The sequence below is a fragment of the Sorex araneus genome, chromosome 4, assembly GCF_027595985.1.
Source record: "Sorex araneus isolate mSorAra2 chromosome 4, mSorAra2.pri, whole genome shotgun sequence".
NCBI classification, from domain to species: domain Eukaryota; kingdom Metazoa; phylum Chordata; class Mammalia; order Eulipotyphla; family Soricidae; genus Sorex; species Sorex araneus.
Genome location: NC_073305.1, coordinates 37728132 through 37743821, shown reverse-complemented (window position 1 = coordinate 37743821; position 15690 = coordinate 37728132).

Here is a 15690-nt window from a genome sequence, read left to right as displayed (position 1 = left end):
GAGCCGCAGCTCCAGCGGTCCCTGAAAAGGCTGAAGGCTCCAGATCTCAGTCTGCACGTGGTTTGCTTCCAAATGACCTTTTCCAACAGCAGATGGGTTCCGCTCCGGATTTCTTCATTTCTCTGCCAGAAAACATCAGAGCCAGGGAAATGGAAAGTTTCTCAGGCTCATCAATTAACCAAATGAGAACCGCTTAGATGCCTTTTAATGCAGTCCTGGTCTTTTCAGTGCTAGCTAGGAGGGGTGAGTGTGGATTAAGAACAAACAAACAAAAACAGGCAGCTCTGGGACCCCGCAGACCCCTGCTTCACTGGCTTCCATTCCACTAGAAGATCTGTCCCCCTCCCTCAACAGCAGCATCCCTTGCAACTCCTCCCCGCCCCCATCACCTCAGCACCACAGGTGTGGACCACACAATTATAAAAAAGAAGAAGCAGCAGAAACAGAAACAGTGGTAAGAGCGATTATCCTGCCATTACCTTAATCATTTGTGGGAGGGGGCTGTGGCTCAATGGCAGGGCTAGTGCCTCAACTTTGGGTGAGAACTTGGTTGACTCCAGACAATGCAAACATGGTGGGGAGCCTGATCCCTTCAGCCTTCTGTTTACCGAGCCAGAGAGAGAGCGCTCTGAGGGCAGGAGTTCATGCTTTCATGGAAACAAGCCCAGCACCAGGATGGACCCTGAGCACCTCCCTTGTGGCACTTTAAAAAAAAAAAAAAAAAACCCAAACCGTTACTTAAAAAGTGCAAGAACTTTGGACTTAGAAGTTTGTAGATAGTTGTCTTCTAAAATGTATCACTGTATCACTCCAATGGGCACCAGTAACATCTCTATTACACTCAGCCCTGAGATTTTAGCAGCCTCTCCTTACTTGTCTTTCCCAATAATTGAAGGCTCTTACAGGGTCAGGGGAATGAGACCTATTGTTACTGTTTTTGGCATATCGAATACGCCACGGGTAGCTTGCCAGGCTCTGATGTGTAGGCGGGCTATGCTGAGTAGCTTGCTGGGCTCTCCGAGAGGTATGTATATATGTTACTGTATTTTGGATATGAATACGCCACAGGGAGGCTTGCCAGGCTCTCCCAAGTGGGCAATAGACTCTTGGTAGCTTGTCAGGTTCTCTAAGGAGAAGTAGGCTATTAGATGTCTGGGAGCTTGGTTTTAAGTCTCTGAATGTTGGCCATTGATGGGATTACACACGGGGGTGGGGGGGGGAAAGCGGGCAGTCTCTGGGTGTGACTGCCTAGCTACTGGGCCCTGGGTCCCGCACACCTGAGTTCCTCTGCCAGCTCCCCCATGCCTGAGGCTTGTCCAAATGTGTGGAGAGTGGCCTGAGCATGGCAGTGGCTGGGTTCTGGAGGTCCTCAATCTTGAGGTCAAAATTGAGGTGCTCAAAATTGAGGTCCTCAATTTTGTCTTCTAAAATGTACCACAGAAAAAGGTTAAGGGGTGGGGATGTGGATTCTTTCCCTTTATCAACTTCCTGGCACCACTGTGATTTTTTGTTGTTTGTTTGGGGTCCACACCTGGTGATGTGATGCTCAGAGGCTACTCCTGGCTCTGCACTCAGGGATCACACATGGCAGTGCTCCAGGGAATATATGGATGCCTGGGATTGAACCCCAGTGGGACACGTACAAGCCAACACCTTCTCTGTTGGTATATGATTCCAGCCCACCACTGGGATTTGATGGCACATCTAGCCCTGCACTTGCTGTGCAAAGATGGAGCTACCTTGGCAGTGCCACGACAAGAGCAACACTAAGCTGGCCTGGGTACAGGACTCTCTCCTGGGCGAGAGACAGAAACATCCATTAAAAGTCAGAGACATAACACAGGGGCTAAGACTTGCATGCTATAGCCATGTTTGATCCCAATTGTATTATATTCCCCCCAAAACCAGAAGGAGTGATCACTGAGCACAGAAATGGGAGTAAGCCCTGAGCACTGCTGGGTGTGGCACAAAAGGGAGAAAAAAAAACCTTAGAAATACCTGAAATTCTGTATCAGATGCTGAGGAGAGACCAAAAATGTGCTCTGGAATCAAGAGTGACAGATGTGTGTCCTCAGGAAGGTCCTAAAAACAACCTTTGTAGATACCCACCTGCCTTGTTATGATTGAGGGGGCTTGGGGAGTCAAGCACATATGCCTGACCGGGGTGTTCACGGGGCATCACCTATCAGGTGGTGGTGCCTAACCTTAGCCGGCTGCATGGCTGGTTGAGGTTGGCATGGCTTAGTTGTGGTGCTTGCACATGTGATCTGCTCTCGGGGTTCTCAGTCTTAGCTCAGGCACAAACATTACGGTAGTGGTCACTTTAGGGGTCCCTGCCGTGCCACCCCTGCTTGTCCACAGGACCACTTCCTAGCCTTAGTGCTCACTCATCCTTTTCTTTTTGTTGTTGTTGTTCTTAGGTCACACCCATCAGGGCTCAGGGATCACTCCTGGCTCTGTGCCCAGGAATTACTCCTATTGGGACTTGGGGGGGGGGGGGGGAATATGGGGTTCTGGGGGTCAAACTCAGGTCAACCACATGCTAGCCAAGTGCCCAACCCAGTGTGCTATCCCTCTAGCCCCTCACATGTCCTTTTCAGTTGGGGGTTGCACACTTCAGTTATGGGCGCCAGGGATTACAGCCAGCAGAACTGCCAGGCTCAAAGGCAGAGGCACCAGGATAGCACTGGCACATGGAGCAGCACCAGGGCTTGAACTCAGAACCACAGGCTGCAACACATACATGCCGCCATTCTCCCTGAGCCACACACCTTATTTTTTGGTCAACTTTCAAGGGTGGTGCTCAGGGGCTCCTCCCAGTGTGGTGTTCCTGGGGTTACTCCTGGCAGTTTTGGGGGGACCATGTAGCACTGGAGATCAAACCAGGACTCCTACTTAAAAATCATCACTCCAACCCACTGAGCTATCTGCCAGCCAATAAAGTTTTACTATTGTTGAAGTCTCCACATATCATGCTCAGGAGAGTTTGGAGGCTCTCAACAGCTATACTCAGCCTATTGCTGAGGCCACCAGGGGCCACCAGGGCCACCCGGTGGTGCTCCAAGGACCATGTGCAGCTAGATAGCAAGCCCCTGTCTCTCTCATAGAAAGCATGTGCTCCAGCCCTTTGAACCATCTTCCTGACCCCTTATATTTTTTGTTTGCTTTCTATTTTAAAAAATTTAAACACTGATTCAACGTTCATACTACAGTTGTTTCAGGCGTTTAGGCATTCAATGTTCTAACACCAATCCCACCACCAGTGTGACCTTCTCTCTACCCATGTCCCCAGTTTCCCACCCTCCCAAGACTACCCTCTTAGCAGACACAAATTTAATTCATATTGCCATTAAATCAAAATAGTGGGGGCTGGAGCAATAGCACAGCAGGTAGAGCATTTGCCTTACATGTGGCCGCCCCATGTTCAATTCCCAGGATCCCATGTGACACCCCCCCCAGCACTGCCAGGAGTAATTCCTGAGTACAGAGCCAGGAGTCACCCCTGAGCATCGCCGGGTGTGACCCAAAAAGCAAAACAAAAAACAAAACAAAACAAAAAACCAAAAAAAAAAATGAAAAATGGGATTGTCAGAGAGCAGATCAATAAAAGTCAGTTTGTGACAATTGTCACCTCTCGAAATGGTGTTACTAAAGTCTTTTTTTTGAGGATATACTGAGCTAGTTGTTGCTGGCTGGGCCTTCTGTGTTAAGGATTTTGCCCAGTGAGCTTGATATGCTGTTAGTACTGTGAAATATGGAGATATTGTGTGCTCACAGACATAGCTGCATGCTCCAGGAGCTATGGAACTGGGTCACTTATATGCCAGAGGAGGTTAGGGGTGGTGGCTGCTGGGTCTCACTGGAAGGGAGGGTTATCTTCCCATCCCAATTCAGAAAAAGCTTCAGTGTTTTCAGCCCGAAGATCAGTATACTCAGGTTGATTCAGTACCAAAATTTCCTTCCCCCCGCTCCCCGACTTTTTTTTTAGAAGAACATAGCAACCCAGGGGAGTGATAGTCCCAACAAGGCCCTCCTTTCTCAGGAATCTACATGGGGGTCTAAGGCACAGCCCTGCCCCCTGCAGTATCATGCGATGTTCCCCTGTGTACCAGCCCCACTCACCCACTTGATGATGAGCAGGCTGATTCATTCTCAAGGACATGACTTTGACCCCCTTTATCAGTGAGCGGATGGGACATGCATGATATCCCAGTGATTTCAGACCATCTTGGCCCCTCTCTCGTGTCAGGAGGACATAGCTGCCATCCCAGGAATTCTCAATGAATGATTACTTAAGCAGGAATAAATAAACAAACAAACATCATGTTTGTGCTAGTTTTGTGAAAACCTTAGAACCTGAATTAAAATGCATGCAAAGAAAGTACAGGGTGGTAAGGCACTTGCTTTGTATACGGATTCTCCCAGACAGTAGTTATCCAGAGCACAGTTTTCTTTAAATTTTTTTTTAATTGCTCTGATAACATAACACCTGCAGAAAAACATAGGGAAGTTCAAAATAGCTCAGAAGAAGCAAGTTCTAATAAAAACAGAAATAACTCTGATAAAACTATTCAGAAATGTAAAATTCTTTATAGGGACCCAGTCTCTGAAAATTGGATACTAGGCCAGGCAGAAAGATGGGGGTGAGGTTTCGCTTTTATCTCCACAGAAAAAGAACATTTCTGGTGTCCCACCAAAAGGCTTAACTTTGTCGATGAATCTGATCAAGAAGAAACAGATGAGGGGGCCGGAGTGATAGCACAGCGGGTAGGGTGTTTGCCTTGCACGCGGCCGACCCGGGTTCGATCCCCGGCATCCCATATGATCCCCCAAGTACTGCCAGGAGTAATTCCTGAGTGCAAAGCCAGGAGTAACCCCTGAGCATCACTGGGTGTGACCCAAAAAGCAAAAAAAAAAAGAAGAAGAAGAAGAAGAAGAAGGAAGAAGAAGGAGGAGGAGGAGGAGGAGGAGGAGGAGGAGGAGGAGGAGGAGGAGGAGGAGGAGGAGGAGGAGGAGGAGGAGGAGGAGGAGGAGGAGGAGGAGGAGGAGGAGGAGGAGGAGGAGGAGGAGGAGGAGGAGAAGGAGAAGGAGAAGAAGAAGAAGAAGAAGAAGAAGAAGAAGAAGAAGAAGAAGAAGAAGAAGAAGAAGAAGAAGAAGAAGAAGAAGAAGAAGAAGAAGAAGAAGAAGAAGAAACAGATGAATTGGCTATGAAAAAAGATGAAAAAACTCAGGATCAGTGATCTGAGTCTGGATCAGAATGCACTCACTCAACTTAAGAGGCCTTCCAACAACACAGCAAGAGGGGATTCCAACATGGGAAGACATTAAGGCCCTGACTAACAATGCTGAGAAGGTATTGTACAACATCAACACAAAGAAAACTCCTGAAGCTTTTGTATTTGTTACCTATCATATCTCTAATGAAATAATAAAAATCTAACCTATTTGGTTTACCTTCCTAGTTTAACTTTATTGAGGGATGTGTCTTGATAAGACGAAGTATTACCTATTTAAATAAGGAAATATTTTGGCTGCAAATATATCTATCTGGAGAATATAGAAAAATTTATGTTATTGGATTTCTTAGAAAAATTGTAGAGGATTAGTTGCAAAAATTTATATTGTGATTCTGTTAAATTTATTGATTGGAGCCCTAAAAGTTATGTTATTCATACAGACAAAAGAGTAGAAATAAGCCTGGTATGGCAATTTAAAGATAATCAGTGTATGGATGCAATGGATTTTCCCTTACTGCATCATTTTAATTTGGATTTTTAAGGTAAATTTAGTGATGTAAAATTGGCCTTGCTCTGTATGAGTATGCCTTATGGCAGGGAAGCCAAACTAAGAAGGATACTATTAACCTGATGTATTTCAACAGAAATTTAATCCTTTCTGTTTTAGCTTGTGCACCCTTTTGATTTCCTGCAGACAGTGTTCCATGTATACTTGTATTAACTGATCTATGAGATTCCTCGAGGAAGGAAGCTTTTATTTTTCAGAGCCTGAGTAGGTGTTTGAATGTTGGCAACTTTTCATCGACCATGGGAGAAGAATCCAACGACTGAAGCACGTTGTCAACTGATCCTCTATCTTCTCTGATGGATCAAGAGATTTCTTAGCTTGCTCATTGCTGCTATCATGGGGATCATCGCAGTACAACAACAATGGCCGTGGCAGACATAGCTCTGAAGTAAGGAACATAGACTGTGGAATTTATCCAGAAATGGTATGAGAGCTCTGAGAAATTCTGGATTGTTCAAAGACAAATGGACTCTCAACTACAGTCTGAATTGGCTGATGCTCCTTGAACTGTTGCTTTGCTTGGTGACTGGTCAGCGAGTCGCCACTGTAAAATGTGATTGAAATACTGCTTTATTCTGTATAACATCTGTGCTGTATAATGTGACTAAATTTTTATGGGATAATGTTAAAAATCATGTTAGCGTATAACATATATACATATATGAACAGCTAGAATAATAGATTTGTAAATTCGTGAAACCTGTAATAACTATCCTTCTGGTATTGGGTTTTAAGATATATAGCAAAGCATTTTTGATGAGTTAAATCTAAGATTTTATATGTATGAGTGAAATATTGTCTTTCTCCTTTCTTTATGTCTTTGGAATAGTTTACTTTAAAGCAATGTCCTTTTTGTATGGACAAAGAAAGACAGCTGTTAATATGCTTTTGTAACTTGGGATTTAATTGGCTTCAAATATTATTTATTCCCAGGCATCTGCTTTCTTGACTGTGCCCTCAGTTCCTAACCCCCCAAAAGCAGGGTCCCGACGAGGGACGGGACGGACCCAGGGCAAGCGGTAAGTTTGTGCTACCCTGGCATCGAGATGGGCCTGGCCAAAGTGCCTAATTCTTAACTATAAGTTAAGAGCTTGATCATGGACAAGTGCTGCCATGATCCTAAAGTAATGACAAGACTAGGACCCTGCTATGGATAGGACAGACTAATCTGGCCTGAGCACTGTAGTCTGAGATTGAGATGGCCCCAGGAGAGCAATTCTAAAAGCTTAATGCATTTCTTGCTATGCCCATACAAAATGATTAATATTATGAATGCTTATATGTTTGCTGGACAAGGAGAGGAGAAATACAACCATGGGATTTCACCATTGGATGGGTCCTGCTGAAAGAGAATTTGTCCTAGAGAATAGGTGCTCTGCTATTGTTATTGAACATTTTGTGCCTAGCATTTTATTTTAAGCTTGAATTGTTATGATGGTTAAAATCTGTGCTAAACAAAAAGGGGGAGATGTTGGGGATGGACTGAGCTATCAGGGCGAACCCATGTACAATGTACTACAGACAGGAATATTTTCCCCATTTTTCAGCTGCCTTCAGAAAATAATTTCAGCATATTGAAAGAGGCAGTTTTTCTTTCTCTTACAGAAGTCTGGCTGGTCTTTGACATGCAGATCTCAGGTGTTAGCCAGGCCTGACCTTTGATATTGTAAATTGTAGGTTCTGGCCCAGCCTAGTCTTTGGGATGTAAATCCAAGTGCTTTTAGCCCAAGGAAGGATTGATTCAGTTTTGGTTTTGTTTCTTCTTTCCAGAGGCCTAGATTACTGGCCTGCAGATAGAAGGAAATAATGCTGCCTCAATGTTCTTCCTGTAACATCTTTTGATGCCTTTGGTGACGTCACTGTATTGCGCCCTTTAGAGGTACCATGATCAATAAAAGGAGATCCAGGAGACCCTCTGCCTTTGCCAAGAGCCAGAGCGAGCTTTGGTCCTCCACGAGACATAGTTCTTCCGCATTCCTTATCTCAGCGCCTCTGACAGAACGAACGTTCACGCAACAGCTTTGCATGAGGCCAACCTTGGTTCAGTCTTCAGTACTACATATGATCCCCAAGTACCAAGAGTGATTCCCGAGCACCATATGCCCACCCCTTCTCCCAAATAGGAAACATAGAGAAATCAAGAACAAATCGCAGATATAAGCCTGGATACTTCTTAAATGTCTAGTCATGAAGAAAGGCAGAGGGAATTTCTAGATGAAATTCTCCAGAGACATAATGACTAAATAAGCGAAAGGGAAATTGACCATCTAGGAGAATAATTGAAAAATCTGAAACTACTGTGATGAGGGGACTGGGGGGATCTGTATGACTTTCTCTTAGTACTGGGGGTAAGGCACTTGCCTTGCCTGAGGCCAACCTTGGTTTCATCTTCAGCACGACCTATGATTCCCCCAAGTACCACCAGGAGTGATTCCTTCCCTGTGGCTGAATCATGAGGTTGAGCAGAGCAGCCCTGAGGGGTGGCATGGCCAGCTGGGAGGCTGGAGGCCCAGCAGAGAAGATGGGGTATGCAAGCTGAGGGGCAGCCCAGCGGAGGTGCACCAGCCTGGAGAGAGGGGGTATTCCAGAGGGGGTGGCATTATACTGCTGAACTATATGCCTGACCCACCGAGAGGACTTTTTTCTGGAGCTTGTCTAAGCAACTCAATCAGTCTATTTGCTTTTTGGGTCACACCCAGCAATGCACAGGGGTTACTCCTGGCTCTGCACTCAGGAATGACTCCTGGTGGTGCTCGGGGACCATATGGGATGCTGGGGATCGAACCTGAGTCAGCCATGTTCAAGACAAACACCCAAACCACTGTATTATCACTTCACCCCAAGTCCATGTATATTTAAAAAAATAAGTCACGGTCACTGCCACTGTCATCCCATTGCTCATCGATTTGCTCAAGCGGGCACCAGTAATGTCTCCATTGTGAGACTTGTTACTGTTTTGGAATATGCCACAGGTAGCTTACCAGGCTCTGCCGTGCAAGGGAGAAATTCTCGGTAGCTTGCTGGACTCTCTCCAAGAGGGGCAGAGGAATCAAACCCAGGTTGGCTGCATGCAAGGCAAAGGCCCTGCCGCTGTGCTATCGCTCCAGCCCACATTTTAAAAAATAACAACAACAAAAAATTTAAGGTATTAGAGAGATAGTTCAGTGGGCAGGGCCCTTGTCTTGTACGAGGTCAACATGAATTTGATCCCTGGCACCCCATACAGTCCCCCAAGTCCCACGAGGAGTGAGCACAGAGCCATGAATAAGCCCTGAGTACAGCTGGTGTGGCTGAAATCCAGAAAACAAAAACCAAACAAATAAAATAATGGAGCTTTTAGGTCCTGGGGATTTCCTGTTGCTGTCAACCAAAATTACACAAACCAGCTGCGAAAAATTCTTGTCTGAGATATTGCAGGGACCGGATTTGACTCTAGTCATCAGAGCAAACATCTATTTGTTGAAAATATTTAAGAGGACCAAATTAAAACCACAAGAAAAACAGGTTTGACATAATGCATAAAAGGAAAAAGAAAGAGGAAGAAGGAAAGTGCCTCACAAAGAGGGAGGCTGGAGATAGGGGGTGGGGGCTTCAGGGATGGTGGTGGGGAAATGGGGGACATTGGTGGTGGAGGGGTGGGTGCTGGATGTACACTGGTGGAGGGGTGGGTGCTGGATCATTGTATGACTGAAACCCAATTATGAACAGCTTTGTAATAGTCTATCTCACGGATATCCACTTGAAAAATTTTTTTAAAAATGTAATGTGGAGTTCATGCCCAATTCAGTCAGCTTAATCAATGGTTGAATAAAGAGCAGTAGTTCTACATTAAAAAAAAAGAAGAAGAAAAGAAAAACAGGGTTGGAGAGTTAGTGCAGGGATTAAGCCTCTTGCCTTGCACACAGCTGACTCTGGTTCTGTCCCTGACACTGGCACCGCATAGGGTCCCCTGGCAGGCAAGACAACTGAGCACAACCCGGTGGCTCTTGGGCACCACCAGAGAAGGCCCAAGGGAAAAAAACAAGGGATAATAACAATCACTGTCACTGTCATCCCGTTGCTCATCGATTTGTTCAAGCGGGCACCAGTAACGTCTCTCACTGAGAGACTTGTTGTTACTGTTTTTGGCATATCCAATATGCACGGGTAGCTTGCCAGGCTCTGGCGTGCGGGGTCAATACTCTCGGTAGCTTGCCGGGCTCTACAAGAGGGGCGGAGGAATCGAACTCGGGTCGGCCCCGTGAAAGGCGAACGCCCAACCGCTGTGCTATCACTCCAGCCCAATAACAATAATAACAATAGTAAAAATAGTTATGTGAGGGGGGAAAAAGCCTATAATTTGAGATGCATATTTAACTAGGGAAGGCTCTGAGGTCTGCCCTCTGCTTTCATTTAAAATTTTAAATTTACATAGACTCACACAACCTCTGGCTTGGTACCCCGGCAGTCCATCCTGATAGTGCTGCTTCCCTAGTAGGGGAACTACGGGCTCCAGTCCTGGGATCTACTTTTAAATACTTTGTGATGGGGCTGGAGTGATAGCACAGCAGGTAGAGCGTTTGCCTTGCATGGGGCCGACCCGTGTTCGATTCCCAGCATCCCATATTGTTCCCTGAGCACCGCCAGGAGTAATTCCTGAGTGCATGAGCCAGGAGTAACCCCTGTGCAATGCCAGGTGTGATCCCCAAAAAAATCAAAATAAATACTTCGTGAAAGCAAGATTGAGGGGTGGGGTGGAGAAGAGAGAAGGCTCAGGGGTTCTGGTGCTTGCTGTGCCAGTGGAGGCTCCCAGATCAAGCCTGGCACTGCCTATGGTCCCGGGAACAACCTCTGAATGCCAAGAGCCAGGAGTAAACCCTGAGCACAGCCGGGTGTGACCCCAAAGCAACCCCCAAAAAATTGTGGCAGGAGAGAAATGAGCTAGAGTGAGCCCTGCCGACACCCTGATAACAAATGGCACCGGCCACTGGACTAGTTGCAGTTACTGGAAATATTTCATGACAGAGTTTAGAAAGTGAGTATAATAGCAGCTCGATTGCTACTGTGTTTTGACTCAAGCACCTCTAGACTTTATCTCTACTTCCCAGATGGCTATTTTCCACCCACAAGACCCAGCCTGTAAATTTGCCTTAAGTCCGAGGTAGCAAAGAATGAATCATTTGTATGTTTTGGGTCACATCCGGAGATGCTCAGGGGTCACTCCTGCCTCTGCTACTCAGGAATTACTCATGGTGGTGCTCAGAGGGCCACAGGATGCCGGAGATTGAACCCGGGTTGGGCACGTGCAAGCCTTATCCACTAGACCATCTCTCCAGCCCTGAATCAATTTTTTTTTTTTTTACTTTTTAAGAATTTTATTTTATTGAATCACCATGTGGAAAATTACAATGCTTCCAGGCTTAAGTCTCAGTTATACAATGCTGAAAAAACCATCCCTTCATCAGTGCCCATATCCCACCACCAAAAAAAAAAAAAAAAGCACACCTCTCATCCCACCCCCCACTGTCCCCCCTGCCCTCCCGCCCCCCCCCCGCCATGTAATTGATAAATTCCTGAATCAATTTTTAAAAGGATGAAGTGTGGGGGAGTGTGGAGGGGGGGACCCCGGCAATGTTTTCACAGCCAGCTGAAGCTTACTAGCCACTCCCTTTTCTGAAGTGTTTTAATACTTGTGTGAGCTTGAAGGAGAGGAAACAAATTTGGGGGCCTGAATATGCCTTGGGGCTGCTTGCCCCCTAGCGTTAGGGTTCACCAAGGCAAATAGCAGTTTTATCCTGTGTTTAGAGAATATTGGGAGACCATCGCCCAGCCACACATGGAGACTCAGCGTGTGCCTTACAACTCTATTCCTGGCACCATAGGAGAAAAACAAAACCAAGCGGGCGGACCCCATCCTGTATGCAGGGATTATTCCAGGCTCGATGCTCAGGAATCGGACCAACAGTGCTCAGAGGACTATGGGTCGACCCCGGCCTTCCTGCATGCAAAGCATGTGTTCTGTCAGCTGAGCTCTCAGGTCCACCACCCATGTTCCTCTCTAGGGCCTGAAGGTGGTGGTGGTTTGGTGCCGCCCCTGGTAATGTTCACGAGTGCTAGAGCCCGGGGATATGGGGTGCTGGGATTGAGTACCTTCGTCCCTGTACTATCAACTATCTCTCTGGTCCCAGGATTTTTTTTTTAATTAAATCCCAGTTAGATACAGTCACAAAGTTGTTCACTATTGGGTTTTAGTCATATAATATTCCAACACCCACCCAGTTCACCAGTGCACATTTCCCACCACCAGTGTCCCCAGTTTCCCTCCCATCACCCCCTCCCCCCAACCTGCCTCTACAGCAGACACTTTTCTTTCTTCTCCCTCTTTCCTTTTGGGCATTAAGGTTTGCAATACAGGTACTGAAAAATTGTCATATGTTAACTCCTTTCAGCACTCAGTTCTTGTCCAGAGTAATGAACGTTTCCAACTATCATTGTCATAGCATCTGGTTCGTTATCTCTTCTTCTCTCTACAATTCTTCCCTCTCTCACCCTGTACTCCCTAGAATTAGTATTCTCACACAGTCAAACAATATTTTCACTGTATCACACTATCATCACTGTCATCCCATTGCTCATCGATTTGCTCGAGCAGGCACCAGTAACATCTCCATTTGGAGACTTGCTGTTACTGCTTTTGGCATATCGAATACGCCATAGGTAGCTCACCACGCTCTGCCGTGCGGGAGAGATACTCTCGGTAGCTTGTCGGGCTCTCCGAGAGGGGCAGAGGAATGGAACCTGGGTCAGCCGCGTGCAAGGCGAACACCCTACCACTGTGCTATCGCTCCAGCCCAAACAATATTTTACTTCAAAAAAATAAAAGAACAAATTAGGTGCCCGGAAAGGGATGCTGGGTGTGGGGATTCATCAGTGAAGTTCAGGGAGCAAATTTGTGATTGTACAGCGGGTAGGGCACTTGCCTTACATGCGACCAACCCAGGTTCAATCCCTGACACCCTATGTAGTATCCCAAGGACTCCCAAGAGTGATCCCTGAGTGCAGAGCCAGGAGCAAGCACTTTGGGACTGGGTGTGGTCCCCAAACCACCATACACGTACATCTATTCTGGTGATGCTCAGGGGTTGGGGATTGTCAAGTACCCTCTGGTACTGAAAACTAGGGTCTGTTTATTAAAGCCCCCCTTCCCATGCTGGAAATATTGTGCCAATGACTGGGTCTCACACACATACTGGTTGTAGTTTCTGCCAGGGGTCACACCTTAGTGGTGGTATGGCAGTGAAAGAACACTTTTCACTTTTCTTTTTTTTGCCTTTTGGGTCACACCTGGCCATGCACAGGGGTTACTCCTGGCTCTATACTGAGGAATTACCCCTGGCGGTGCTCAGGAGACCATATGGGATGCTGGGAATCGAACCCCGGTCGGCCACGTGCAAGGCAAACGCCCTACCCGCTGTGCTATTGCTCCAGCCCCGAAAGAACACTTTTCTATGGCACTGAAGATCCTAAAGCCCAGAGCCACAGGCCCCACTCAGCACAAGTGGACAGCACCGGAGGGCAGGTCTGTTTCCCTAGGAGCCATCCCTATCTCCCCGCCCACCGCTGCCCCAGGTTTTTCACCTCTAGAATCACATTCCACTTCCGCAGCTCTGCTGAACAATGGCTCTTTCCTCTCTGAAAAAAATCTTGGTAACCACTGAGTGGCTATAGTAAACAAACCACACTGCTGGGGGGAGAGAGGGCTGACTCCACTCACTGAAAGTGAAGAAACAAACGACCCACTTGAAAAACTGGCTACACCCAAGGCGGAATAATTCTCTAAAAGATATGCAAATGACAAGGGGATAGTTATCAGGAAAATGCAAATCAAAGTTCTAGCAGATTCCACTCCAACAAACAAGAGTGGTTGGAATAAGACAGATAAAGAGGGCCTGGAGAGATAGACAGGAGGGTCTTGCCTTGCATGGGGGTGGTCCTGGCTTGATTTCTGGCACTGCATATACCCTGGCCTGCCAAAAGGGATCCCTGAGCAGAGCCAGGAGTAAGTCCTGGGCATATCCAAAGGCTCCGCCCCGCCCCCCCCCAAAAAAAACCCACTCGTTAGAGTCAGCCCTGAGGGCTGGGAAGAGAACTCAAAGTGCTGGATCACTTGGTTAGCATGCAGGCTTGGGCTGTCTCTGCACCTGAGTACCCTGGGTGTGGATCTCTGCAGAAGCCTCTCCCACAAAAATATCAGCTAGAACCTTATGTTTCCATAAGGTCCTTCATCGGGCTGGAGCGATAGCACAGCCAGTAGAGCATTTGCCTTGCATGTCACCCAATCTGGGTTCGATTCCTTTGTCCCTCTCAGAGAGCCTGGCAAGCTACCGAGAGTATCTCGCCCACACGGCAGAGCCTGGCAAGCTATCCGAGGCATATTCAATATGCCAAAAACAGTAACAACAAGTCTCAAAATGGAGGTGTTACTGATGCCCGCTTGAGCAAATTGATGAACAATGGGTTGACAGTGATACAGTGAAGGTCCTTCATCAAACTTTGTCAGGGTAAAAGAAAGTAAACCATAATAACCAGTATCGGTGATGACTAGAACCCTCTTATATCACTGGTATGTAAAATGGTTTAGCCAGCTTAGCAAACATGATCTGACAATTTTATACACAAGAAAGATGAAAATTTAGGTCCATACAAACACACATACATCAACGTTCAGAGCAGTATCCTTCAGTAATGCCAAGATGTGGAAACATTGCAAATATGAACAGTTAGGTAAAAATACGGAATGGACAAACAACAGCGTATGTTTTGAGTATTAGAGACACTGAATATGAACCTCAAAAAAAAAAAGAGTAAAAGCAGACACAAATGTTACATGACTTCATATTTATCAAGTGTCTAAAAAGGGGCAGATTTAAAGGTTACCTTTGCCTGAAGCAGAGACTGTCAAAGGGTTCGTTACAGGTGGATTAAAAGTGATACGGCTCTTGGGAGAGCAAAGATGAAGCCAAACAGGTAAAGGCGGCAAAGGAAACCAAAATAAGCTCGGAGGACTGTGAGGGTTCAAGAACATGGCTGAGTACAAGCTTTGCTCGAGGGAGGTCAGGGTTTGACACCAGTACCACATGGTCTCCAAGCACGAAACCAGGAACAGTACCCAGGCACTGCCAGCTGTGACCTCCAAAAGGAAACAGGTACAGAGGAGGCTGCTCGGGGTCCTAGGGGGTTCAATCCCCAATACTGCATGACCTCCAGCATTTCTGGCCTAAGCACTAAAACCCTGGTCTGGTTAGCTGAGCATTACCAAGAATGGACAATAAAACAGGTACATCTAGGGGACTGGGGACATAGGTCAGTGGTAGAGTGTGTGCTTTGCATATGAGGCCCAAGTTTTATCTCTCACAATACGCACACACACACACACACACACACACATACATAGAGCTATGATGTAATGTACAGTATATTAACCTAAAGATAAACTATTGTGCATACATTAACATCTTTTACAGGTTCTTAGAAATGTCCAGACCTTGTGACTGGAGTGATAGTACCGCAGGTAGGGTGTTTGCCTTGCATGTGGCTGACCAAGGTTCAGTTCGATATTCAACATCCCATATGATCCCCGGAGCACTGCCAGGAGTAACCCGAGTATCACTGGGTGCCTCCCCCTGTGTGTGGGGGGGGGCGTCTCCCCCGCCTCACCTCCCCAAAAGAAATGTCCAGATCTTAACTAAGGTCTTCAAACGATGTCCTGGGCCATGATTTTCTCCCTCCTCATCAACGTTAAAGCCAAAAATGTTCAGGAAAGGAGAGAATAAATTTGAAAGCCGCTCAGGGTAGATCTTGAAAATTCTCATCATAGGGGAAAAAAAACATGTGAGCTCTACATAG